Source organism: Orcinus orca, chromosome 17, assembly GCF_937001465.1.
Source record: "Orcinus orca chromosome 17, mOrcOrc1.1, whole genome shotgun sequence".
In the NCBI taxonomy this organism is placed as follows: domain Eukaryota; kingdom Metazoa; phylum Chordata; class Mammalia; order Artiodactyla; family Delphinidae; genus Orcinus; species Orcinus orca.
The window spans coordinates 76847216-76874837 of record NC_064575.1 but is presented as its reverse complement, the minus strand read 5'-3'; the positions used below and the strand labels follow the sequence as shown (position 1 = coordinate 76874837).

Here is a 27622-nt window from a genome sequence, read left to right as displayed (position 1 = left end):
CATATTGTATGTGTATGTGTACAAGCACACATACAGGCACACTTTTTTTTTTTTTTTTTTTTGCGGTACGCGGGCCTCTCACTGTTGTGGCCTCTCCCGTTGCGGAGCACAGGCTCTGGACGCGCAGGCTCAGCGGCCATGGCTCACGGGCCCAGCCGCTCCGCGGCATGTGGGATCTTCCCAGACCGGGGCACGAACTCGTGTCCCCTGCATCGGCAGGCGGACTCTCAACCACTGCGCCACCAGGGAAGCCCCACAGGCACACTTTTTAAACAATGAAGCTCCTGTCCAGGATGCATGGTTCTGATGACAGTATAGATTGGAACACACCTTTGTAAAGCAATTTGGCATTAGGTATCAAGACCTCTACGTATCTTAGTTTAAACTTATTTCAACAAAGATTTGTGTTGGTCATAGCCAGGATAATTATTCACATTGTTCTCTGCACAAAGGGGCCACATCTGTATATCAGGCACAACACAGAAATGTCACTTCTGAGGTCATGGCTGGGTTTAAGGATCAAGGCCTTCTGGCCACACTTTGGAGCAGCGGTTGCCTGGTATGTAGATGCACAGCAGCATCTGTGGCGTGTCTGGACTCAGGAGTGCTCATGCTCACGGCCACACTGGTGTGTACAACAGTGTCTTGTCTGGATTCAGTTCCAGGCATCCCCTCAGATTATTTTTTCACTTACCTGCCCTTTTAGGGGATGATTCTCAAACTCCCACCTCCCTACCCCTACCACCCCCTCTGACAGGAACTAATGTCGTAGTCTCTTCTGAGAAATCTGGGGCAGGCGTGTCTGGCACTGGCTTAGGCATATTTGTGCCTTGATGTCCAGGGGTTATTTTTGTGAGTACGCAAGAGCATGACTCATGGGCAGGGATACATGTATGCACAGCCAGATCTGTTGCTTGCTGGGGTTCTTGAACCCCAACCCTGGCACAGCTACCTTGTGTAGTTGTTCAAGTTGTACAATAAAATACCAGTTCATAATTTGAGAATGGGATAACTTTTGCTAATCTGCACAAAGTCTTTATGTGCTTTTGGAGGCCCTGGATATAGCATGTACAGTAGTAGGAAAGTGTTTGAAAAAAATGTGATATACCCATATGATAGGATGGGATGTAATGATTTGGGAAGAATTTTTAATGATGTGAAAACGGTGCTTATGATATGAATGATAAAAAACAGGACGCATACAAAGAAAATGGTGTTCAATTGTGTACAGATATGCATAGAAGAAGCATTAGAAGGGAATGAAATAAATTGTTACAAGTAGTTAGCTTTGGTTGTGGGATTACAGGTAGTGATATTTTTTCTTTCTATTTTCCCTCTGTATTTTGTTTAGTGAGCATGTGTTGCTCTTATAGTAAAAGGGAAAATGAAAATTATAAGAAATTTTTAGAACCTACAAAAATAAAGTCATGTTCTGAAGACCTGCAGCTGTCTATTCAACTGTTACTTGTAAAATTTACTTCTTCCTGGAGATAATACAACTTCTTTAGACTCATGAGAAATGTCTATAATTTATACCTTTGGGAGCATGAGTTTACAATAGAGTTTACGCATTTACTGATAGTGCCAATTTAAGATGTATTTAAGTTATGTAGTATCAAAGGATTATATAGTTAAATAAGGTATTAATTATTACATAATATCAAGGTTGATCGTATATATTATATATACCTTGATAATTTATCAATATAGAAAATGTAGTTCTTGGTATAGCACGGAGTGGGGCCCTTAATGTAACCTTCACACTTTCTTCTAATGAAACCAGCTTTGTGGTAGTAATTATGGTGTAGGATGACATAGAAGCCTGAGATTTGTATTCATGTATTTTTCTGCAGTGTCTTACACATGGATACTTTTAAGTATAGTGTACTCGAGATAGAATATCAAAATAGATATGTATATATTGTTGTAATTTTAATATTAAATGAGAAAAATAGTGATTATGTTCAACAAAACTGTCATTTCCATTAATCTTCATACAAACTTTAAGATTATTTTTGCTATTTTACAGATAAATGAAACTGATGCTCAGATAACATTTTACAGATAACCTAATAATTTAAATAAGTGGAAACTCAGCCCAGGTTTATCTCATTCCAGAATCAGTGTTATAAACCACTTTGCTTATATTTCCTTTTTATTATTAGGGAATATACATTTTTTCATATATGTGTTTACTGTTTTGCTTTCTCATACAAATTACCATGATAATCTTTTCCTCTCTTGATGTGATTTTGTGTATATTTACATGAACTATTAAAACATTTTAGATTTCCTTTATGTTAAATTTTTATATGGTTGATTCTCTCCATGTTAAATTTCTTATAGTGCTTCAAGTTATTCGTCTAAAGATAAGTAAGGTATTATTTTCTATTTTTTGAGATTTAGCTTTAAGAAATTAAACTCTTCTCTATCTAGAATATGTAGGCTGAGAAGGTTGTATCTTAGTTTTTCATGGAATTATTTCAGCACCATTTATTAAATAAAGTTTTCTTTCTTCATTGCCCTGTGATGACTACTTTATACATTCCTCACATGGAATGTTCTCTTTGTACTTTTTACCTTCTTGTCCAGATGCTATTCATTCTTCAGAATCTACTTTAGCTACCAGAGCTCCATAGCTTCATAAAATCTTTTCTAATACCTGATTTCCTAGCTGGAATTTTGTAATTGCCACGGCACTGTATGTAGCTGTTACTCATGCTACTCATTTTTACCTTGAACATTTAAATTGCTATAGTAAGACTAGACATTTTTAGAGAGCACAGTCTTTTTCATCATAGTATCTTGTAGGTATCTATTTTGGTGCTGTATACATAAATAGACTTTCTGATAAATATTTGGTGGTGTTTTTTTGTTTTACATTTATATACAGTTGGGCCTATTCTGATGTCTGTTCTCTTCCCCTCACTATATATCTACACCAGTTCCACAATGTTTTAATTATTAATGAGTAGGATGAGTCCATCTCAACTGTTCTTCTGTCTTTCAAAAAAATTTTGTAGATTTGCATGTTTCTTTTTTCTCAAATAGATATAGAATAACCTTTTCAAGTTCTCAAATTTAAAACTTAAATCAGATATTTGTTGGAATTATGTAATAATGCACTTTTGTAGTATTGTCTGATCTGCAAACATGGTCAACAGGCCCTTTATTTCAAGTGCTCTTTTCTGTTTCTAAGATGGCTTTTTAAATTGCTTTGTGTATGTTGAGGGGAGCTTAAACAAATTGAATTCAATTAGATTTTATCATGTACCCAAGTGAAGGAGGAATGCAATCTAGGTTGAGAAGGTTGTATCTCATTTTTTCATGGGATTATTTCAACACCATTTATTTAATGCAGTTAGATTTATTTACCATCATTCAAAATATTGGAAAGCTGTAAATGTGGCTGACAGTGCTCTGAAGTCATAACTCTTATGTTTTGCTGGAGGCAGAGAAATTTTAACACTTGAGGAACCTCTAGGTTTAAAGATTTTAGATGCTTGGATTATCTAATTTACATATTATCTAATATTCATTACTTAGGACCTGACATTTGATTTCTAAGGGTGAAAACAGTTACAAGTGTTTTATTATTTCTTGATTTATTAAAAATTAGAATCAATGGAACTTTTTCCCTGTGGTTTTATGTAAGTGGCACTGGTTTTTCTCCTGTGGTTTATGCAAGTGGCCAGCCAAGCCACTTGTTTTATTTCTGGGTGGCTGCATTGGGTCTTAGGGAAGGAAGTTTTCCTTTGGCAGAAAAAGCAAAAATGTGTTTATTCATTCCATTTGTAGTAGCATTGATCCAAGAGGAGCTTTTGAGGAAAACCAGAGCGGTTAGGCTTTGAATATAAATAACTTCCATTCATCTCCTAACTGATGGAGGAAAGTAAAAGATTAAGGATTAATACTATATCAATTATAGACAATACAGAGTTCTAGAGCAGAAGTTGTAAACTGATGGTTCATCAACCAAATATAGCCCTCAGACTGTTTCTTTTGCCTACTGAGTGTTTCCAAAACTTATTTAATTACTTTATAACATCTAAAAATTGTTTTATATGAGTACTTTGCATTGGATCGATCACCTGTATTTTCAATCTGGCATGTTAATAGCTGTGGCACTCTGTAGATATTAAGCCCCACTTAGCACTTCTAACATGGTCTCAGCATCTAACTTTGCAACGCCTGTTCTAGAGGCGCTTGAATATAGAAGTAATAGTAGATCTAATACTGCTAATGCCGCTGAACCTTCAACATTGAGTAAACAGGAGATAGAATAGTAGCCATGAAGATTTTAGGTAGGGAGAGTTTGAGTTGAATATGGAATGTATGAGAAAGAGTAGCTGCAGAGGAATCCAAAGTTTTTACCTGAGCAGCTGTACGGACAGAAGTGCCATCAACTGAGAGGAGGGAGACTGCAGGCAGGTCAGGTTTGGGGAGTGAGATGGAGTTCAGTTTTGAACATGTTAAGTTTGAGGTCTCTGTTAAAACATCCTAGTGGAAATATTGAGTAGGCAGTGCTATGAGAGTGCGGAGGTGGAGAGAAATGTCTGGATTGGATAAATAAATTTGAGCTATATAGATGATCCAGAAAGTCTGAGATGGAATGAAGTCACAAAGAGAGTGGAGAACCTGGGACTGAGCCCTGGGACGTGTCAGCATTCAGGGATTTTAGAGAAGAGGAGTTCAGCAAAGGAGATGAAGGAGCATCTAGTGAGGTGGGACAGAAAGGAAGGAGGTGTGGTATCCTGAAGGACAAGTGTCTAGACCTGGCTTCACCCCCAAAGCAGAGCCTGAGACAGGGACTTTTTAGGCAGGTGATTTATTTGGGGAAATATTAACAAGAAACAGAAGTTGGAGAACTAGGGCACGTGATACAGAGAAGGAAAGTCAGTCTAAGGGTGTATTATTGACCTGGTCAGTTCTGTGAGCAGCTGGGGCTTGATCCTTAGGAAGCCCTCAGAAGACATGAAGAATATGCCTTTTGGTGGGAAGAAGAAGGTATTTATCTACCAGACCTCATCCCCCCATCGGTTAGGGGTTGCCCAGCGTGTTGGTATTAACACCTTCATGCTTCCAGGTTCATTATGACTCAGGATGGCCGAAGAGTTCCATTAGGTATCTCTTATTGCAAAGCCTTTGAGCGAGAAGTGAGCCCTAGCAGTGCAGCAAGCAGCTAAGGGGAGGTGCCTCAGCTGGAGTGCAGATGTGAGGCAGAGCTTGAGAGGTATCCCATACGGCCCACCCTCTTGTACCCTCCATTGAATGCTTGCCCTTTACTGCGAAGCTTTCAAGGTGGTGGCTGGCCACAGTCTCTACATCAGACTTATAGCAGGAGGGTTAGTGGAATAACGTTCATTATTTCAGTCCACTGCTTATTCTAGATTTTCCTCACCTTCAGCCAGCAGTTCAACAGGCTGATCCATTCTCCTGGTAGAGTGACCCAGATTTTCTTCCCCAGGGGATCAGTGCCTGTAGTGACTTTATCCTTGTCGGGCCATAGTTGCTGCAGCTGCCCATTTCCAGTTATCCCTGGGCACGGCAGCCTCAGTCGAATCCCCTAGGTTCGCGATACCCTCTCTCCTGTGCCTGTTGTGTAGCAGCAGCCATAAGTCCTCGTGGTTGTTAGGGTCAGTCTACAGGACCCCCACCCCCTGCCGCCCCGCGCTGCCACGTCCCCTCATTCCTCTCCCGTTTGATTATTGCTTTGGAATTCTTCCTGTAGCTCCTGACTGAAGCGCCTCCCCTTCTCCTGCAGAATCAGAATTTTTAACCCAGTGGAGCCTAAGGTTGCCAGTCTACTTTTCATCTTTTGGTTCCTGGACTCTTGTTTTTGTTTTTTTTTAATCTGTCAGAGACACAGTGCCACATTTTGGCCTTGGGAAGACTGTGTCAGATCACTTACCCGCTTGGATGACAGTGCCCAGTTCCCTCAAGATGTTACCAATCTTTTATACATAGAAATTTTTGTTATATTTGTTAATCTAGGACTCTTGGGTTATATAAGATAAATAATTAGGGAAGAAAATTTCACATAAAGGTGATTAGTTACATTAGTCACATGTATCTCCTCACTCTGTGAATTAAGCTAGTTTGTTATCTGGCTTTGTTCTTAGTTGCAAAGTTAGAGTAAACTCATTCTTAAAATTTCATTTCACCTAAAATTGTTTAATAAGGCTTTGAAAAAGTAAAACCAGTCCTAGAGAGGACTTTGTGGTTCGGTGAGTTTTGCCAATGTGCCTCTGGCTTATAATAGGTTACTGTCATGGAATATAAGGATCTTAGTGCCTGTAATAAAACTGATTTTTTAATACATTGAAACAACTTAAACTGTGATAAGAATATAGAAATATGCCTCTTTTGATAATTTTACAAGAATAAAGATGAATTACTAATTTTTTCTCTTGGTATGTGAATAAAGAAGAATTACTAATTTTTTTTCCCTTGTTATCTCCTGCTTCATAAGCTATGATGAGAACTGTGTACTTTTCTTGGTACACCTGCTTGTCTTTTAATATCTTGAGGGTGACAACTAGGGTGTTGTATCACCTATTGGTATTTCTCAGGGCTTAAGATCATGCGTTACTCTTAGTAAGTCCTCCATAAATAGTTGTTGAGTTAATCCAAGGGGAGAAATATATGGCTCATGCATGTGGTATGTGATAGCATTGATGAACTTTGTTGTTAAAGTTAGTTTTCATAAAATTAAAACTTGTTTTAAATTAAAATAATGTTTTAGACTTTCTTCCTTTTTTCTTTCTTTAAACAGATAGAGGGACAAGAACAGAATCACCAGCACTGGCTGAAGGTAAATATGTCTTTCGGGGAAATGATTATTCAAATACAAATGAAAAGTTATGATTTAAATAAAAAACTATATTGACTAAATATAATTTAAGGAAAATGTTCTGTATATAATACTGAACTGCTAAAAATGTCTGTAGGAAATACCCTATATTGTTTAGTTTCTGGCTTAGAATGGGAAGTAATATAGATTAATTAGAAGTTTTTTTTGCAGCTTCCTTTCAATAGGAGAGGTATGTGTTTTTCTTTGAATTCCTTTTTAAGTCATTTTAGCTGTCACCAGTATAATTGATCAAAAAATGTCTAAGCCATAATTGTAGTAGTTAAAAATAACTAGCTAGAAGGAAAGACACTTCCACCTATAATGGCTTTTGGTCCTTTTATAAAGTCTTGAAAGTAAAGAACACAACCACAACAAAAAAATAATTACCGTTAAAGGGTCCTGAGTACCTAACCATTTATAATCCTATAATTGTTTTAATTATAACAAGTTAATAGATATTTGAAAATGTAATTTTTCTATAGACATACTTTGTGTTCTTCAAGTGAAAATGATCAGCTTAAAGTCTCTGTGTTCTTTCTAATTATAAACAGATATTTATATTTCAAAACTTGCCTGTCATTTTATTAGAACTGATATGACAGTTATCATAGTAGTCCTTTGGAATTGTAATCATCTCACCTACTCTCTGTGTTACAGTGCAGGAGTTCTCAACCATTTTTTTGTTCCATGAATTCTAATAATAATCCATGATTTTATGAAGTAAAATGCATAGATTTAAAAAGGAAACCAGTTAGTATTGAAATGTAGTTAACAAATATTAAAAATGCAAATTTTTGTTAGAGTATTATATATGCTTCTCACATTAGAGAATAAGCTTTAGTGACAATTCTGCTAAGTACTGCAATTTTGAATAATGATGAGTTTGCAGTAATTGTAATGTAATGTGAAAATACCTGTGATGTTTATTAATGACAAATTCATAGATATTTCTAATCCTACTGTGGTTTTTTACCTATAATCTTAATTGAAGGAATTGCTAAATCTCACATAGAGGTTAGTAAGAAGTTTCCCATCCAGATTCAGCAGATCACTGAATTCTCTCTCTGAACCTCAGATTAAGAACTCCTATTAGTGAAAAGTCAGCTAGACCTTTCTTTCTCCATCATATTTGAGTAAGTGTAGTTTTTTATGTTCTGTATAACTAATCTTATAGAAGTAGAGTTATACATCCATTCCTTAAGAAATATTCTAACCAAAATAGCTTTGAAGAAACTTCTGTTTGCTGATCAATAATCAGAGAAACAACAGCATATTCTATAGAAAAGGGAACAGAAGATAAGTGTGAAGCCCTGGAGAGTGCTTGCCTTCAAAGACCTCACATTCTTGTTCAGGGAACATGAAATAAACATGTAGAAAGTAACATATCAGTTTGAGATGCTAAAAGTTTAACAAGAGAAATGTCATAATTGTCATAGGAAGGATGCAAATAGTAAGTGCTCTGATGCTTGTGTTATGGAAGCACAAAAAAAGGTCAAGACTTGTAAGAAGTCACCAAGTGTCTTCCATTTACTTCAGGAGTGTGAACTATACATGAGAACATGCCAGCCTAAGCCAGGAAGAGCCTGGAATGGTGTCACTAAATTTGAATGTCCAGGACCTTGTAGGTGACTACTAATAAAGGGAATGGCAGGTGTATTGAGGTTTGGTTGACGACAAAAATAGCCCTAATACTTGTTTTGAAGAGGACATGGAAGGGGTGTCTGACTTTCATGGTGTTTGTTTGGGTTTTTTGGTTTTGTTTTGTTTTTTTTCCTTTTTTTTGGTCGCGGTCCTTGATTCTTTCTATCAGTGTGGTCTGACTCTGATGCCATATTCTAAAGATGTTCTTAAAAGCTGCACTGTCAGCGTCATTGGAATAAGCCCCACTTTTAAAAAACTAATTTGCTGCTTTTGCCCAAGTCACCAAGTTTCTCTAGTCCTCAGTTCCCTTCTTTTATGAATTTAGAGAATTGAGCTACATGATTTCAAGTCATTTCATGAACCTTATATTCTGGCCTCAGATTTTCTATCCCTTGTCATTCCCTTCATTTCCTTCCTTTCTCTTCTCCTTTCTCCCTCCCAGCAACTTTAGACATATGGTAAAAAGATTCAAAGTAGTTAAGTGATTTGACCTTGGATTTATATAAGTGTTGTCCTTGTATATGCTATGAGAAACTTTAAAAGCTATAATTATTGGGTAGCATACTTAATTCAAAAAAGTTTATATGATATACACATACTGCATTTTGGTCTTACTTAATGGTTTCAAAAATTCATTTAAAAGTAATATGCTCCACTATACTGAGAAACAGTAGATTACCTCCAATTTTTTGTAAATCAGTTTTTTTTTGTTTGTTTTTGGGTAAATCAGCTTTTATAACATTAGTTAGTGAAAGGTATCAGACCATGGTATTTGAAAATAATTATAGAGTATGTTTGTTAAATTTACTGAGGGAATCTGTCTACTCTCTAACTGAAGTAAAGTACTATTTTTAAAAATGATATAAATAAAGCATATATAAGTGGTTTTAATTACCACCTCCTCTGAAAGATCAAAGTGTAATGAATGACCCCTGTTGGAGTCTTTTTAGCATTATCTCTTAAGAGAGATATCATATAATCTTTTAAGATACTGATTTAAAGATGTACAAAATGTAGAAAAATTATTGAAGTATGTATCTTAAAACTTATATGATTACAAAGAAGAGAAAATTTATATTTTGTTTTTGTATTCTGTTTGATTATGATGAGCCTGGAGAAGTTATGTGTAAGAGATTTTAATTTAAGTTCAAGAACAAGGAAAACGTTTAAATTCCTTTTATTTTTAATTTTTTAATAAATTTATTTATTTTTGGTTGCGTTGGGTCTTCGTTGCTGCACGTGGGCTTTCTTTAGTTGCAGCGAGCGGGGGCTACTCTTCGTCGCGGTGCGCAGGCATCTCACTGCAGTGGCTTCTCTTATTGTGGTGCGCGGGCTTCAGTAGTTGTGGCTCGCGGGCTCTAGAGCGCAGGCTCAGTAGTTGTGGCCCATGGGCTTAGTTGCTCTGTGGCATGTGAGATCCTCCTGGACCAGGGCTTGAACCCGTGTCCCCTGCATTGGCAGGCGGACCCTTAACCTCTGCGCCACCAGGGAAGTCCCTAATTCCTTTTAAATTCCTTTAGCGTGCCAGGCTCAAACAGAACAATCTGACAAGGTAGAGAAATATTTAAGGACATTTCTTAGTTAGCATCTGTTGTCTTTTTCTAGTCATCGTATTTTTTTTTTCTTGAAATTTTTTTTCTGTGAGAGTTTTATTCCTAATTTAGAAATTTTAATGCTGGTACTGAATTAATTTCTTTTAGGAATAATTGAAAAATTTCTTAACTCCTTTCGGATAAATTATGTGTACTTTTATTTATGACCAAGAAGCAGTATGGCCATATGGTTAAGAGAAATGTTGGGAGCCAAATTTCCTCAGTGAGAATTCCACCTTCATTGTTTACTAATTGTTGACCTTGAGCAAGTTACTTAATCTTTCTGACCTCAGGTTGCTCAGAGGTAAAATAAGGATTATGGTGCTAACTAACCACATAAAATAGTTGAGGATTTTATGAGATAATACTGTATCTGTAATACTTTAGCATGTTATGTGATACACAGTAAGATCTCATTCATTGACTTTTACTTTTCATTTAGTAATTACTTTCAATTAGCACCTCTGCGAGGTGCTTTGGATATAAAAGTTAGGTTATAGTTGCTCAGGGAAAAATGAATTCTGTTGCCCTTAGTTCCTTCAGTCTGTAATGTTTAAGAAGGTCCTTAATTTCCTAAATAAACCCTTCTAAATAAAGTTCTTTCAGAAGCTAAATCCTTGTAATTACGAGACAGGAGATTATCTTGTAATTTTTTGCATACGTGAGCGTGTGTGTGTGTGTGTGTGTGTGTGTGTGTGTGTGTGTGTGTGTGTAGTCTGATGCATAACTTTCTTTTACCTCAGTTTAATATATTTTAAGCTACTTCAAATGTTTGATGAGTTGTCAAGCAACACAGGGATTGTTTGGTTAGTTTGTTTCCAAGAGGCCAGTGGAAACTGGGACCAATGAGGAGAAATTAACAAGTGGGTGAGTTTCAGCTTAATACAAGTTTTGTGTGATTCTTGAGGGTTGAATTCATGTCAGATTAAGTGTGTATCATTTGATTATTGGCTGAAGTTTCTTAACAAGTTTTTAAAAATTGACTTGAGTCTAAAAATTTGTCATTTGAAAACAGAATGACTTACTCTTTGGATGTAGTCGTGCGGAGTAAAGTATTTAAGTAGAGGCTAAATGACTACTTGGCATAGATCGATGTTGTAGAATAAGTTCTTACTAAGGTTAGATGGTCAAGCTTGAGTCTTCCATTTTAGTGCATGTCTTAGTTTGGGCTTCTTTAACAAAGTGTCATAAACTAGGTGGCTTATAAACAACAGAAGTTTATTTCTCACTGTTCTGGAAGCTCAAAGTCCAAGGCCAGCGTAGATGGTCCCTTCCTGGTCTAAGATTCACTTACTCATTGATGATTGGATATTAAGCCATCCTGCCTGATAGCTTTCACTCCTCATGGCGACTATTAATGTTAAGAAGAAACCTCAGTCCACCAAAAAAAAAAAAAAGGGACTTCTCACTTCAGAGAATACTTTATCTTTTTAGTTCAAATTATGAGGGAAAGTAGAAGGACAGTTTTTTTTATTTTCATTTTTTTGTCCGTGCTGTGCGGCATGTGGGATCTTAGCTCCCCAACCGGGGATCGAACCCATGCCCCCTGCAGTGGAAGCACAGAGTCTTTTTTTTGTTTGTTTGGCTGCGTGGGGTCTTTGTTGCTGCGTGTGGGCTTTCTCTAGTTGAGGCGAGCGGGGCTACTCTTTGTTGTGGTACGTGAACTTCCCATTACAGTGGCTTCTCTTGTTGCGGAGCACGGGCTCTAGGCGTGTGGGCTTCAGTAGTTGTGGTACACGGGCTCAGTAGTTGTGGCTCGTGGGCTTATTTGCTCCTCGCCATGTGGGATCTTCCTGGACCAGGGCTCTAACCCCCGTGTTCCCTGCATTGGCAGGTGGATTCTTAACCACTGCGCCACCAGGGAAGCCTGAAGCCCAGAGTCTTAACCACTGAACTGCCAGGGAAGTCCCGGAAGGTCAATTTTTAAGAGCCTCTTGACCATTTCAATCATAAAAAGATAACTAGAAATGCTTATTCCTATATATCAAATTCTGGAAGATTTCCTTGAGATTGGAGGTCTCCTGCTTTCCCCCCTCTTTCTCCTCCTCTGAAATCTCTGAGGGGAAAAGAATGATGACAGGTTCATATTTTATCCTTTCACTACCTTGAGACCTCCTAACCTGGCATTGAGGCCCAACTTCCTTGCCGTTTTTGCTGTAGTTTGGTGGCTGGGAGAGGAATCAGAGGCACTCTGATTCCTGGAGGGTGAGGCAGAATGTTTATATGTAGTGGATGAGAACCTCTGTAGCCCTTAACCTCCGTGCCAAAATATATTAAAAAGCGATTTTTCTGAGGATGACTGTTGTGTTGTAGGATCAAGATTTTAAGAATTTGGGCTCTCGTTGCTGTAATGCATAGGAACACGAGAAATACCGATGATGATTAGCTCAGTGGTGATAAAGGGTGTTGTGGGAAGGTATCAGTGCTGTCTAGACCAGCTTTGATGTGTTAGCAGTAAACCTTTGCCTGCTAACCTTGCCCTTGATTGGGTTTCTCAACTTTGTGGAGCTTATATTTGCATTACCGCTTTGTAGGCAACACATTCCATAAACTTACTCCCTACTTTGTGTGTTTTTTGTTTGTTTTTTTTTGTTTTTTGGCCGCACCACACGGCATGTGGGAATCTTAGCTCCTTCACCAGGGATCGAACCCGCGCCCCCTGCAGTAGAAGCGCAGAGTCTTAACTGCTGGAACCTCAGGGAAGTCCCACTCCCTACTTTGTAAAGTTGCAGTTTGTTTCATTTGACCTAAAGCTACACCTTTTACAGGATGCCCTTCGTTTAGATATGCTCTTCTTTGATGAACAAGCTTTTTTTACTTGAATTTTAATTGATTCATTAATTCAGCTAATGTTTATTGAGTAGTGACTGTATAATAGAATGTCTGCCAGAGGCTAGAGGTTCAAAGATGAAAAAGATGTTTGGAAGAACTTTCCCATAAAACTCATCAATGAACTGATGTGCTCTATCTTCTGTAAACTGTTCTATAGAAAAGAAAGAGCCAATATATAAAATATCAAAACCAGATAAGAACAGAGAGAAAAATTACTGGTTGGTCTTACATGAATAATCCAAAGTAAAATATTAGTAAATCAAATCTAGGAATATGTATTTCTTTAACTGACCAAATAGAGTTGGTCCCAGGAATGCATGGATGGTTTAGAAGTAGAAAATATATTCATGTAATCTACCATATTCATAGATTAAATGAAAAAATTGTTGATATTATATAAAAAATGGCAATTTTGCCTCAGAATAATATATATATATATATATGTATATTTAATGGAAAATCAAATCAAAGTCCCATCGAGATTTTTTTTTTGTAGAACCTGACAATCACATGAGTGAATAAAAGGCCAGGAATTGCTAAGGTAGTTTTGAGGATGAAGCATTACTTAAACAATAAGCACAGACCACAAAAATATGATGAAAAATTGGATTGCATGGAACAAAGGGCACCATAAACAAAGTTAAGACATATTATGGACTAGGAGAAAGTATTTGCTATGTATATAAGCACCAAAAGATTGGTATTTAGAATTCCTAAAGCCCAGTTGGGGGAAAAAATGGGTGGTGTATCAGTTGGAGTCAAGTTAGGAAAACATACTACTCAGTATTTCAAATAGAGGGAATGTAACATAGAGGATTGGTCATTAAAGGTATTAGAAAGACTGGAAGAGCAAAAGGGAGAAGGAGAGGAATAGAGTGACAAAAAAAGGTGGGGTGTTGCCTGCTGCCACCAGAGTTAAGCTGCTACCTCTGCTAGACTTCTGTCTCTAACTGGGGCATTGGATACTGGAATCACCCCAACCAAACTTCTCCTACAGCAACTGCTAGTCTGTGTTGGCTAGAAACAGGAAGCTTCTCTCTTTCTTCAGCCTTCTCCTCGCCCTCTAGTGCTGCTTATCGAAATAACCTAACAGGAACCCAGCTGGCAGGGCAGGATGTCTAGGGGATGTCGTTTACAGATCCGAAGCCCCAGCAGTATGGAGTAGAGTAGTGTATGCAAAGGTGGGTGTGGGGCTGAGAGACAGTGGAAAAAATAAATGGCACAGGTGGCAAAGGATATGAATATACATTTTACAAATGGCCTATAAACATACAAAGAAATACACATTTATTACTGGTAATCAAGAAAATGCAAATTAAAACATCAGATATTTCACAATCTAAAAATTAAAGCTTGAGGTTTTGGAGGCTAAGAGAGAGGAAGTCTTTTGCTAGTGGAACAGTGCATTGATAGAAGTACTTTGGAGAGCAATTTGGTACAGTTTAGTAAAGTTAAAGCTGCCTTTTGATTTCTAAATAGCTGTTCTGTGGAAACTCTTCTACATGGGCACAAAGTATGGGTACTGTGTGTAAAGTAGAACTCGTTAATAGAGAGAAATTGAACATCCATTGTCCCTCAGTAGGGGAATGAATAAACAAACTGGTTTCTTTGAACAGTGCCGTAGTATGTAACATCTAAAATGACTGAACGTGGATAATTCTCAAAACACCATTGAGTGGGAAAAGTGAGTTTTAAAGGAATATGGACAGTGTGTCATGTATGCAGATTGAAAAGCAGAACAATACTATGTTGTTTATGAATACGTACCTTCGCAGTAAAATTTTTAAAATATGTTTGGCAAGGAAGCATGTTTTGAAGATGCTGATTACCTTAGGAGATGTGAGAGGGGAAGAGAGGAAAGTTGGTTGGGAGAGGTTGGGAGATTAACTACACAAAAAAAGTAGGCCAGAGTCTGAAGCAACTATGGCACAAAGTTATTGCTGGGTGGTAGAGTATGTGAATATGATATTTTTAATGTTTGAATTATTTACTAATTTAAAGAGATAGAAAATAAGAAAATTAAGAATCAGCTCCTCTGGGAAGCCTTTGGTTAGGTGTTCCTTTTTCTGTATGTTCATAGAGGTGTTGGCATGCTTCTGTATGGGAGCATGCCACATTATCTGTCTGGTCTCTTCCAGTTGTCTGAGAATTTTTCAATGCCAGCTATTCAGTCTTTGTCACAGTGATTGGCAGATAGGAGCCAGGGAAAGATTGTTTGATTTAAAACAGCAATAGCAACAACCAGGCACTGTAAACAGCTAGATATAACAGTTAGGGTTTTATAATGGTAAGATTTTCATTTAATAGACCATCCATGCATTGCTGCATGTGTTTTGGGAGAGTTCAGGCACCTGAATTCCGCTCTGGTCATTTTTGTTGGGCATCTTTGAATGAGCCACATGTCTTCTCTGAGCATCAGTGGCTTTAGTTTTAAAATTTTTAGAATTATTGATACAGACAAAAGAATGTATACCTTTATTTGTGAATTTAAAAGCCTAAAAACAAAAGATTTCCATGAATCCACCAGTAATTGAGGGACTAGAGTATTTCCTAAACCTTTGAAGTTTCCCAGTCCTATGGCCCTGTCCCTTGCCAGAGATAACCAGTATCTTAAATTTTGTGTTTATCATTCCCTTGCATTTTAACATGTATATTTTTACCACCTATAGGTATATATAATTTTTTCCTGGATTTGAAAATAGTGGTAAATTTTAAGAAAGTGAATTCAGTTCAGTGATCATATTTTTTTAAAGAGAAACTTTCATAATAAATCCTTATAAAATAGGTAATTCTGAGTTTCAGTTTTGTTTTGTTTTGCTTTAATATTTCCACCACACACCATCCTGTATACTCCTAAATTATTTACTTCAGAACTTTGTACTGTTCCTTCTCATAACCTTTGTCTGTCCCTGAATACAGGACGTTAGAGGAGGAAGCATTTCTTTCCTCTAAATTTGCAACTCAGGCAGCTAATTTGCATTGGTGGTTTAATTTTTAATGGCTGGGTACATAGAAGAGTACTAGTACTAGTAATCTTTGAATCAAACTCCAAGATGCCATGACGATCTGATGTAATACTCTTTTATTATGGCTCACTTCCATTTAAGGAGCAACATTGGTCTCCTAATTTATTGTACTTATTGCACATAGCCAGGCATCCTAGTGAGTGTTTTATTTAAAATAGCTTAACTGGGAATTCCCTGGTGGCACAGTGGTTAGGAATCCACCTGCCAATGCAGGGGACACGAGTTCGAGCCCTGGTCCGGGAAGATCCCACGTGCCAAGGAGCAACTAAGCCCGTGCGCCACAACTACTGAGCCTGCACTCTAGGGCCTGCGAGCCACAACTACTGAGCCCACACGCTGCAACTACTGAAGCCTGCGCGCCTATAGCCCGTGCTCTGCAACAAGAAAAGCCACCGCAGTGAGAAGCCCGCACACCGCAACGAAGAATAGCCCTGCTTGCCACAACTAGAGAAAGCCCACGTGCAGCAACAAAGACCCAACATGACCAAAAATAAATAAATTGAAAAAAAAATTTAAAAATAAAATAGCTTAACTAAAATTTTTCTTTTTAAAATACTAAATTTAAGTGTATCCACTAGATGTCAGCATATCGTACCATATGTAGAATCAGCGCCAGAACAAATGTGAGACATTCAGTCTACCAAGTGAACTGACCTGTGTAAAGTCACATATTTTGTGATAGAGTCAAAACTAGAAATCAGGTCTCCCAATTTTCATTCCATTCTTTGTTTACGTCATATTTCTTTAAGGCAAGTAGCTTAACTCCATGTTAATCACTAGACTAATAAAATACATTGTGCTAGGGATTGGTGGTGAGATTTTAGTACTAGTATGATGGTATTGTAGCTGCATCATGCTTCTCTTCCTTTATATTGCAGAGTAAAGAGAATCAAAGAGTCACTTTATTAAGAGGTACACTAATACCTGGTGATGATAGATTAGATAGTGTTGGTAAGGTTAAGAATTAAGCTACTCTCTGTGAGTTCCTCTGTATAAGTCAGATTTCAACTAGGAAAGCAGAAACCTTGCTAGATATTTTAAAACAGGAAATTTAATATATGTATTTATTTACGCAAGTGTTGGAAGCCTGAGCAAAAAGAGGATGCTGGGGTCTGTGTTTTTACTTAAAACAACTTCTGTCACCAATTCTGGACTGTTTTCCGGCACCGCCTCTGACACCAAATGTGTGGGCTTTTTTCCCCACACCAGCCAGTTCTTCAGCTCTCCAGACACTGTCTAGGTGTCCTATAATTCATTTAATTGTAACACTATGTGGAGTGAGTGTAGACCCCACAGGTTAAGGGCTGCATCCCGTAAGACTGCCCTCCACTCCAGACGCCTGTCTCAAATCCTAGGCCTCCTCTACTTCTGACCAACCAGCTCGATATTGGGGCTTCCCACGACCCCCTTCTCAGGTTCAACAAACTGCTTTAATGACTCACAGAACTCAGGAAAACACTTACTCGTTCCAGTTTATTATAAAGGATTTTATAAAGGGTACAAATGAACAGCCAGATAAAGAGGTACATAGGGTGAGGTCTGGAAGTATACTGAGCGTAGGAGCTCTGTCCCCGTAGAGTTGGGCTGTGCCACCCTCCCAGCATGTAGGTGCATTTACCAACCGGGAGGCTCCATTATGTAGGCATGACTGATGGTAAATCATTGGCTATTGATGGTCAAACTCAATTCTTTTTTTACAATTAAAAAATGTTTAATGCCACCCATGACCCTTCGATTACAGAGTATATTCATTGGAGAGAATAAAATTCCTTAACCTGACGTCTAAGGCTCGCTCTCATTTGACGTCAAGCCATATTTCAGTAGAGCAGAGTGGCTAAGGGCACATGGAGACAGGCCGCCCCAGCCAGAATCCCAGCTCTGTGGGAATCTCCAGTCCTTCTCCCCTCCCCAGAGGTCAGGAAATGGGGCTGAAAGTTCCAACTCTATAGTCACGCCTTGGTCTTTGTGGCAACCAGTCCCCATCTTGAAGCTAAGTAGGGGCTTGCCAAGTATCATCTAAAAAACAAAAGAGGCTCCTGCCACCCAGGAAATTCCAGGGATTTAGAAGCTCTGTGTTAGGAACTGGTGATAAAGGCCAAATATATATTTCTTATTATATCACAAGAGGTAACTGAGATATTTTGAAATTTAAAAAAATGATTTATTTATTTTTGGCCGCATTGGGTCTTCGTTGCTGCACACCAGCTTTCTCTAGTTGTGGCGAGCGGGGCCTACTCTTCATTGCGGTGCACGGGCTTCTCATTGTGGTGGCTTCTCTTGTTGCGGAGCACGGGCTCTAGGCACACAGGCTTCAGTAGTTGTGGCGCACGGGCTCAGTGGTTGTGGCTCGCGGGCTCTAGAGCGCAGGCTCAGTATTTGTGGCGCACGGGCTTAGTTGATACTCAGCGTGTGGGATCTTCCCGGACCAGGGCTCGAACCCATGTCCCCTGCATTGGCAGGCGGATTCTTAACCACTGCACTACCAGGGAAGCCCAGTAACTGAGATGTTAATGGTAACCACAGGAAGTAACCATCACTCCTAAAGCTGGGGGAGAAAAGGCAAGAGGTGGATTAGGCAGAATTTAGGTGTGTGAAGGAGGAAGGCTGGAAGCTTAGACCTCTGAAGGGGGCCAGGCATTTTGCTGCTGCCAGGAGTTCCACAAGAAGCTAGAGCTTGAAACCATAGCTGTCTTTTGCTCACAGGAAATGCTGACAGGACTTGAAAAACAGAAAGAGAGACCTTCTTTCTTCCCACCTTCTAGTTTTCTTTTAGTGGTTCTCACTGATGGAATGTACTGAGAAGTCAGCTGACAAAGTAGTCTAGGACGTACACTTCACAGCTTCCTTTCCCCAACATCACAGAGCAGATTATAGAAGGATAAGCTTGGGGGTGTGAGAAATAGGTAACAAACCGTCACTGTCCACCTCTTTGACTCCACGGCATTCGTTTAGCCATGTTGATTTAAGGACGACAATAACAGCATTTTCATGCTTCCTCTCAGAATTTTTGTTCTTGGATAGCTCATGCTCTAGGGTTACAGGTGGAACGGGAAAAACACTGTATGAATCCAGAGTCCCAGAGAGGACGCTGAGTCTACTTATTTTGCAAGTTCAGTGGAACCAGATGTGGGGAGAGAGTTGCAGTCCTGGGAGCTCAGGTTCTGCTTAAGCATGTTTACCACAAAAATATCAGAAAACAGCAAGGGCAAGAGCAAAAGGGAAATCTCGGTTGTGCTATTTAATGAACAGATATTTGTTGCCAGTCACTGTCATTGTGTTAGAACAAAAGATTCTGTTTAGCAGCTTCTCTTGTTGGGAAGAAAGGGGGAAAGGAAAGTGGAGAAGTAGGTGTGAGAAGGTTAGGGTGTGATGTGCATTTGCAGTGCCATCAGGAAAGCAAATGGCTTAACGTCTTGATAATTATTACACATACTTTTTGATAGACTTGCTTGAGTTGGTTATTTCTCTCCATTATACTGGCACTCAACTATTTCAGCTTCTTACGTAAAATTATCATGTTTAATACCATTAACTGCTATGTTCCTAATGTGAGTTGCAGCATTATCAGAAGCTAAGAAGGAATTATGATTTTACTTCTCCTTTGAATTATTGGGTACCTAACTGATCCTTTACATAAAAGAAATACCAGTGGATCCACCTATTTACAGTCATTAAATTAATTCATTAGATACTTATTGACTATTAACTCTGCCCTATGTTGAATATTTCCTTTGTGTACTTGTATCAGGTACATCAAATACACATTTGGCCAATAATCAATATTCAGCCAAGGCCAAAGCTGAAAATCATCACAGAATGAACTTCTGAGATGCATGAATAAATCTGAAATTTTATCAAAATTTAATTATTATAATGTTATTAATTGTAGTAGTCAGATTTTAAAAGTTTGATATATTGAAATTTTTATTCTTGCCCTGTTGTCAGCTGCTGGATCACTCCTGGAGTCACTTCTGCTGTTCATTATTAAATCGACACTTGCTTTCAAATCATGTGGTGATGCAGTTTAGGAGCAGTTCTGCAAACAAGACTTTGTGCACTGTTTGAAAAAGATGGTGCCTGGATTTCAGAGGCAGACGTGCTAAGTGAGATTGTTGATATCATTTGAATCATTTTGAAGTTTCTACTATTTTAGCCTGTACTTTCTGCTTTATGTAATCATTTGAGAAATGTTTATCCTTAAACCTTAGACCTAGAAATGTGGCGCTGGAGTTACATAACTGGTTTTCAGGATAGTTTCTTCTTGCCTTTCACTTTTTTATTCACCAAATTGCAACATTTTCTGTGTAATAGATTGATTAGAAGGCTTTTTTCAGCATGTGTCGTATCATATTTCTGTAATTGCTCTCTTCCAGCACATCAATTTTGTTATTTCTTCAACAGGCTCCAGCAGGTGGAAGTTATTAGTGATTTTTTTTGCTGTTGGCATTAATTATCTTAGTGCAATATTGTTGCTTTTTACGTTAAAGCAGATTTTTAAACATGTAATAACTACTTGGTTGAATATATGAATGGCAAAGCGATTCCAGACTCCTTTGTATCTCTGGTAGTTTGTCTTTGGAAGGACAATTATTAAAGCGATTCTTTATTTTTTGCTTGTGCAAAATATTACGTTTTGTGATGTTACATTGTGTTATAGTTTTTGAATACACAACCGAAGAGTGTGAACTTGTGATTCCTGGCCTTCATCATGTGTGTACCATTGTCAGTGAACATTGTATCATATTTTTCATTACTGATTTTCCATTCTGTTAATATTGCTTCAGAGTCACGGTACATGTTACATGAGAACCAGAAATTTCTTGGTTGACAAGTAAAGCAGAAGCATAGTTGCATTCCAGAGTAACTCACCATCTTGTCAGTTTTAAAGATTTTCAGTTGCTTCTACAGGGCTGAATATCTGTAAGATTGAGAAATAGCATATTTAGTATTAAGTAATATTTTATATATGACAGCATATAGTTAAGGAACATTGTCTGGTAGTATGTTTTCTAGAAGACCTTTTTGCCTAGGATTCAGAGCTTGGGTAAATATAAGAAATTATTTGTTTTTAACACTAAAAATGGTAGTTTCTAGTGATCATTTTGACAAGTTTTTTCACATTCACACTTTTTTTTTTTTTTTTTTTTTTTTTTTTTTTTGCAGTACGCGGGCCTCTCACTGCTGTGGCCTCTCCCGTTGCGGAGCACAGGCTCCGGACGCGCAGGCTCAGCGGCCATGGCTCAGGGGCCCAGCTGCTCCGCGGCATGTGGGATCTTCCTGGACCGGGGCACGAACCCGTGTCCCCTGCGTCGGCAGGTGGACTCTCAACCACTGCGCCACCAGGGAAGCCCACATTCACACATTTTTAGTCCCCGTAAATTGGAAGAAATGGGATTGTATTAAGGCATTCTTATGAAATCTATTGTTTGGTGGTTTTATTAGAACAAAGTATGTTTTCAGTATCTCCTTATTTTCTTAACACCACATTTCTCTGCATTTTTTATGCATTTATCTGAGTTGAAGATGGTAATGGATATTGGCTTGATTTTGGAGTTTGTCCTCCTTGTAAAATTTTGAGGGGACAGAATTGACACTCTGCTTTTAATTTTTTATCAGAAGATGTGAAGAATTCCCAAATAGGACTTTCTTGGAGGATGTATGGTCTAAAGGAGATTAAATAGAATAAGCTTTAAAATGTGGGTTTAAATTTTAATGTTATGAGTGCTGTTCGGTTTTACAAAGATCAGAATTCTGATACAGGCTCGTCTCGATTCTTATTTATATTTTGGAGCCATATTTATGGCTGTGGGAGGATACTATGTTCTTCCTAAGTTATCTTGGCAAACTGTAATTTTCTTGATACTCATAGTGTCTGTCAGTTTATTTCCCTAATATTTAACATTTCAAAAATTTTAAATTTTTGTACATAAAATTAATGGTTTTTATGGGAGGATGGGGGGAGGGAAGGACTGTCTTCATTTATTTGACTGAGAAGGCAGTGAGCTCTTCCTAAATTCTCAGACCATTTTTTTTCTTTTTTCAACTTAGAGTTTTCAGTTGTCAGTATTTTGGTCTTTCGTCTCTCCTTGAAATACTCCTGTAATTTTACAGACAAGTTTTTGTTTTCTGTGTGTATTTTTGATCATGGAATTATTCAACACATATTTGTTACTACCTACAACATTGTAGGCGTTACTCTGGGTGCTGGGGATAGAGTAGCATACAAAACAAAGCTCCTGTCTCCTTAAAAGTTCACCTTGCAGTAGAAGACAGACTAAACAGATAATCAGAGGAATGAATGTGTGTTAGCTGGTGCTAACCATCAATTTGGGAAGGGGATAGAGAGGAGAGAGAGGAAGAGGTATTATGGATGGATTGGTGAAGGAGGTGCTCTCTGAGGTGGTCTAATTAAAGCAACGACCACATGAAGTGCAGTAGCTTGTCATTTAAAGGTCTGTGGACAAAGCATCCCAGGCCAGGGAAAGGCAGGTACAGAGGCTCCAAGGAGAGAGAAATCTTGCTGTGTTAGAGAAACTGCAACAGGGTGTTGTGGAGAGTGATGGGAGATGAGGCCAGAGTGAGTTGGGGACAGATCATGTAGGGTTTTGTACGACCTGGTGAGGAGTTTGGATTTTATTCTGAATGTAGGAGTAAGCCATTGCATGTTTTTGAGCACAGAAAGGATGTGGTCCATTTGTATTTTTAAAAGATTGCTTTGCCTCTTATAATAAGAGATTGTAGTAGGAGGCAAAGGTAGAAGCAGTTAGGAGGCTTTGGAAGTAATCTGAGCAAGAGGTAATGGTGGTACAAACCGGACTGGTATAGCAGTGAAGGAAGTGAGGGAGGGCATCCTTTAAGCTAATGATAAAAGTATATTGAGAAGAGAGTGTCATATGCTCCTGACAGGTGAAATAAGGTATGGACTTGAGAATTGACCATTGGAATTAGCAATGGATGTTATTTGATGACCTTGCCAGACCAATTTTGGTGGTATAGGATTGGGCACAAAGCCAGGTTGGAGTGGGCTTAACAGAGGGTAGAAGGAGAGAAATAAAAGACAATGAGTGTAGGCGCTCTTCTTAAGGAATTTGCTGCACAGAGAAGCAGGGAATAGGGTGGGAGCTGGGGAGGGAAATAGAATGAAGATAGGTTTTTGTTTTGCATTAAGGTGGGAGAAATAACTGCATGTATGCCAAAGGAAAGGATCCAGAAAAAGAATAGCCATAAAGCAGGAAGGAAGCTCAGGAGAATGTGGTGTCCTAAATGTCAAATGAAGAAAGTGTGTCGGGAAGGAGCAAATGATAAATTGGGTCAAAGGCTATTAAGAGATCCAGTGAGTTGAGGTGTGAGAATTGCCCTTTGGATTTCGCCAGATGAAGGTTTCCGTGAGCTTGACAGGGACCAGCTTCATCGTAGTGGTGGGTGTAAAAGCCAGATTGGAATGAGTTGAGACAATGAGAAGAGGAAAAGTAGGAAGACATAACTACAGACAGCTCATTTGACAGGTTGCTATAAAGAGGACGGGCAGGACGATGTGGTCGGAGAAGGGACGTGAAGCTTTGCTTTTCATATAGAGAATAGGAGAACGGGTGCCCTGAGGTGTCTATCAGGAGCAGGTGCAGAGGTAAAGTGAGTTGTTACTGATGAAGAAAGGGGGGTAGAAAGGATAGTAGGTGTTTCCTTTTCTTGGTTTTTGCGGGTAAAAGATCTAGGGAGGTCATTTCTTCATGTGAGGATGGAAGATAGATTGAGATTTGAGGAGATTTTTTTAAAAAGCCTTGGGGAATGGTCAGCTGGTGGAGGGGGAAGAAGAGTGACTGCAGGTAGGAGTAGGGTTGCTAGGCTAACCTGAGAGTGCGCTTCATGTCTGTGGTCACACGTTGAAAGCAGTGGTTCTTAACTGGGGGCAGTTTTGGCCCCTAGGGAGTATCTGGCGATATCTCGAGACGTTGGTGGTCACAGCCGGGTGTGGGGTGATACCAGGTGTCTAAGGGGTAGCGGCCTGGGATGCTGCCAAGCATCCCACAATGTACGGGACAGCCCCGCGACAAGGAATTATGGTTCGCATGTTAATAGTGCCGAGTTTAAGAAACCGTGGTTTATAGTGAATCTTGTCAGTATGTTTATGAGGTTTTCTTCCTTCTTCCCCCACCAAGAAGTATTTATTAAATTTATAAATAGGCTGTGAAGAAAACTGACACTAAACAAACATAGTCACTTAGATTGCGTTAGGCGCAACTACTGTTGGTGAGGTTGGCAGACAAAACCTCTCTGAAGAGGGGCATTTGAGGTGAGGCCTGAAGGGTGAACAGAAGCCAGCCGTGGGAGAGCCCTTGGAAGTGGCATTCCAGGCATAGGAGACAGTATTATAAACCCCCCCTGAGCCCCAAAGAGTAGATGAAGTAACAGCATCTCTTAGGAATTTTCTAGAAAGAGAGATGAAGTAACATATTAATGGTACCATGTAGTTGTGTTTCTAGTGGCTTCTATTATTCTAGTTAAGGAAACTTCTTTTCAAATGTTTTATGGGAAAATGGTCTAATGTATTTATTAAATGCTTTTCGTGAGCTCAGAAATACATTCCACAGACTACCGGCCAGGAAGAGCATGTTCCTTTCCAGATAAGCCTCCAACTTCGAAACAAACACATAACGTGAGAGCTCGTAGTCACAAAAATACGTGGAAAATATTGCAAACACTCGAAGTACACTATATCTGACTTCTGTGTATCAAATTTCTTCTTAGCTTATTTAGTAAATATTTATAATATTTAGTTTAAATCCAAGGATTACAATAAAAAGTACGTCGAAAGAAAATTCTTTAGTTTTTCCCTCCTAAATTCAGATCGGATGACAGTTTATTATCCTAAGTTGTAATTTTTATTATTTACCTTGAAATAGTGCCTCTAAAGTATATCAGTATTTTGGACCAAGTTTTATATACTCTGAAAAATCTTTTATATCCTTTGGATCAGATTTATTTATTCATCTGAAATTTAGAAATCATATTAGTCAGAACTCTTTTAGATGCAAATGACAGAAGCCCAACTCAACTAAAAAGGTAAAAGGGAAATTGAAAGAAACCAGGATATGTTAAAACCAGAGGAAAATCTAAACTCAGCTGAGGTAAATGGCAGCTGAAACTTGGGAACAAATAGAATCAGAAATTAAGGACTTGTGAACGCTTTCTGTGGCTCTCCACTGCATGTTGGCTTCATTCTTTTGTGACAGACTGGCTTCCTCTAGGGCAGGAAATACAGCTGCCACACGCTCCAAAGCCTCACATCCACAGGTTCTGCTACCGGGGACAGATCCTGTGGGTCAGTCAGGTCACTCTAAAAACAGCCAGAGCTAGAGCAGCAAACACTTTGCCAGGCATGATGCTAAATGTTTTGCTTGTATTAACCCGTTTAATGATTTTATGAACCCTCTGCAGTGGATATTATTATTATACATATTTTGTAGATGAGAAAACTGAGGAATGGAGAAGTTAGGACAATTGACTAAAGTCCCAGAGCTTGAAAGTGGCAGAGCTGGGGGGGTTTGAACCCAGGCAGTCTGGTACCTTGCAGAACTGCCAAGTAGCCATTATGTCATATTCATTGAAATCAGTCACACTGAGGGGATGGAGAGGTTTTTTGGTTTGGTTTTGTTTTTGACTGAAGAGTTAAACTATGCAAGACAGCAGGGATATGGTTTTAATTTTTTTGTTTTTTCCTATAAAAAGATATGACAACTGATAATATTATAATGAACTGTTTTCAGACCTTCGAAAAATTCCATGAGTTTTTGTTCGGAGACACACATGATGTGGGTTGCCTGCACAGCATCTTTCCTGTGTGCTGTAGGGTTTGCCCCCTAGGAGACATTTGCCACCATCCAGAATCATTTCTGGTTGTCACAACTTGTGTGGTGGGTTACTACGGCATCTAGTGGGTAGAGGCCCAGGATGCTGCTGAAGACCTTAACAGTGTGAGACGGACCCCTCTCAACAAAAGAATTACCCAGCCCCAAATGTTAGTAGAGCTGAGGTTGAGAAACCTGTACTAGATAAACTGGGCCATTTTCTAGCTAAGAGTCACTGTTTGGGATGAAGAGATTTAAAAATTCTGAATCTTTGAGTACTTGTGAAGAGTGAGTATGTCAGGACCAAGTATGATGCAGGGTGAGGGGTGTTGGGGTCACATTAGGCTGGGGTGCCTCGAAAGAAGGACTAAATAATGGAAGGAATTTGCAGAAGTAGATGTAGAAAAACGGAGCAGACAGACTTCTATAGTTTCAGTATTTTCCCCGAGGATCAACTGTGTGCATACAAGTACAAAGGTAAGGAAACTTAAATCTGTCCCTTCTCCCTCTCTCCTGTACCTGATGAAGGTCTCATAGGACTAATTTTAGGACAGCATTTTAGCAATATTCTTGACAAAAGTGAGCTAAAAGTAGGTTTTGTGATTTACTCTGATTTGTAACATTGAAATTCATTGACAGATTGAAGACTGTGGTTTGTGTTAAAAGAAGTAGAGCCATTATTATTTTTTTAAAGTTATTTTGTGATTTTGGGGTTATAACAACAGGCAGCATTTTTATTGAATGCTTTCTGTGTGCCATACACTGTGCTAATAATAAGTCAGTGTTTAATCTCATTGAACTCTCATAATAACCCTTTATTTAAGATGGTTACAATGAAATGTGTGTTTTACTGAGGAAGAAAATAAGTCCCAGAGAGGTTGACTACCATCCTCAAGGACAAACAGCTATTTAGCTAGAGTTGGAATTTTGGTTTGATTCCATAGTCTAAACTCTTTTAACACCAAATGGTGTGCTGCCTTTTCCTCTTAAAGACAATTACAGTCCTCTCTCATACTGATTTTACATCTGTGGTTGAAGTTTTGATACCACTAGGTAATTCTTTGTATATTGCTCTTGGTTCTTGTTAGTGAGAGAATTTATGTATGTTTGGAAACAGATACTCCGTATATATTTGAAAGCTTTTGAAAATTGAAGCTGTGAAATATTTTTTTCCAAATGTTCCTGAAATAATTTATTGAATAGATTTAGTAACAATTTAAGGTAATTATTTGGATGTGATGATTTTGGAAAAATGGTTATATTTTCCTTATATATATAAAAGTTTGGTATTATTAAACTTTACAGTGTAAAAGATAATGAAGATGAAATATTTCCCTTTTAGTTTTAATCTCACGTAGTCCATCTGTGTCATACATTGGACAGAATCTTTCCTGTGAATTCTGTGTGATAGGGATTTTAATATCAAAAATAACATAGATCCCTACCTCTCCCATAGGGGGCATCATTTTAAAAGAGGGGATCCTTCGTATTAACCATATTTGTGAATAAATTAGTTTGCTTTTAACATTTCTAAGAAGTATGTGTCAGTCCATCAGATTTTGATCTCTAAAGCAAATAACTGTTATACATATACTGTTATTTCCTCTTTGCGAAGCTTAAAGTGAGGAACATATGCCATTGTCCAGAGAGTAGGTGGAGGAAGGGGGCACAGCACAGCTGGCCAGAGTGCTCTTTTCAGATTTCTTGTAATAGGGGTGAGCAATAAGGTGTTCTTTTTCATTGATAAAAATATTGTTACTTTTGTATTTTGTTTCATTTACATTTACCAGTAGTTCCATATTTGGAGAAAAAGTATGGAGATTGGGGGAGGGG

General features: G+C 38.4%; 1 protein-coding gene across 10 annotated transcripts in view; it reads left to right on the top strand.

Annotated features, from left to right (window-relative positions):
• The window catches only part of CYRIB (CYFIP related Rac1 interactor B), a 154948-nt gene that overhangs the window by 94591 nt on the left and 32735 nt on the right, over positions 1 to 27622 (top strand). For 8 of the 10 annotated variants that reach the window (XM_049700879.1, XM_049700873.1, XM_004265318.3 and 5 more), the window contains one exon: positions 6776 to 6814. The gene's annotated coding sequence lies outside the window, so the exon portion shown is untranslated. Of the gene's footprint in view, positions 1 to 6775; positions 6815 to 7024; positions 7044 to 19925; positions 20048 to 27622 lie in introns of those variants that run through there. The other 2 variants (XM_049700876.1, XM_049700875.1) reach the window with 2 other exon arrangements.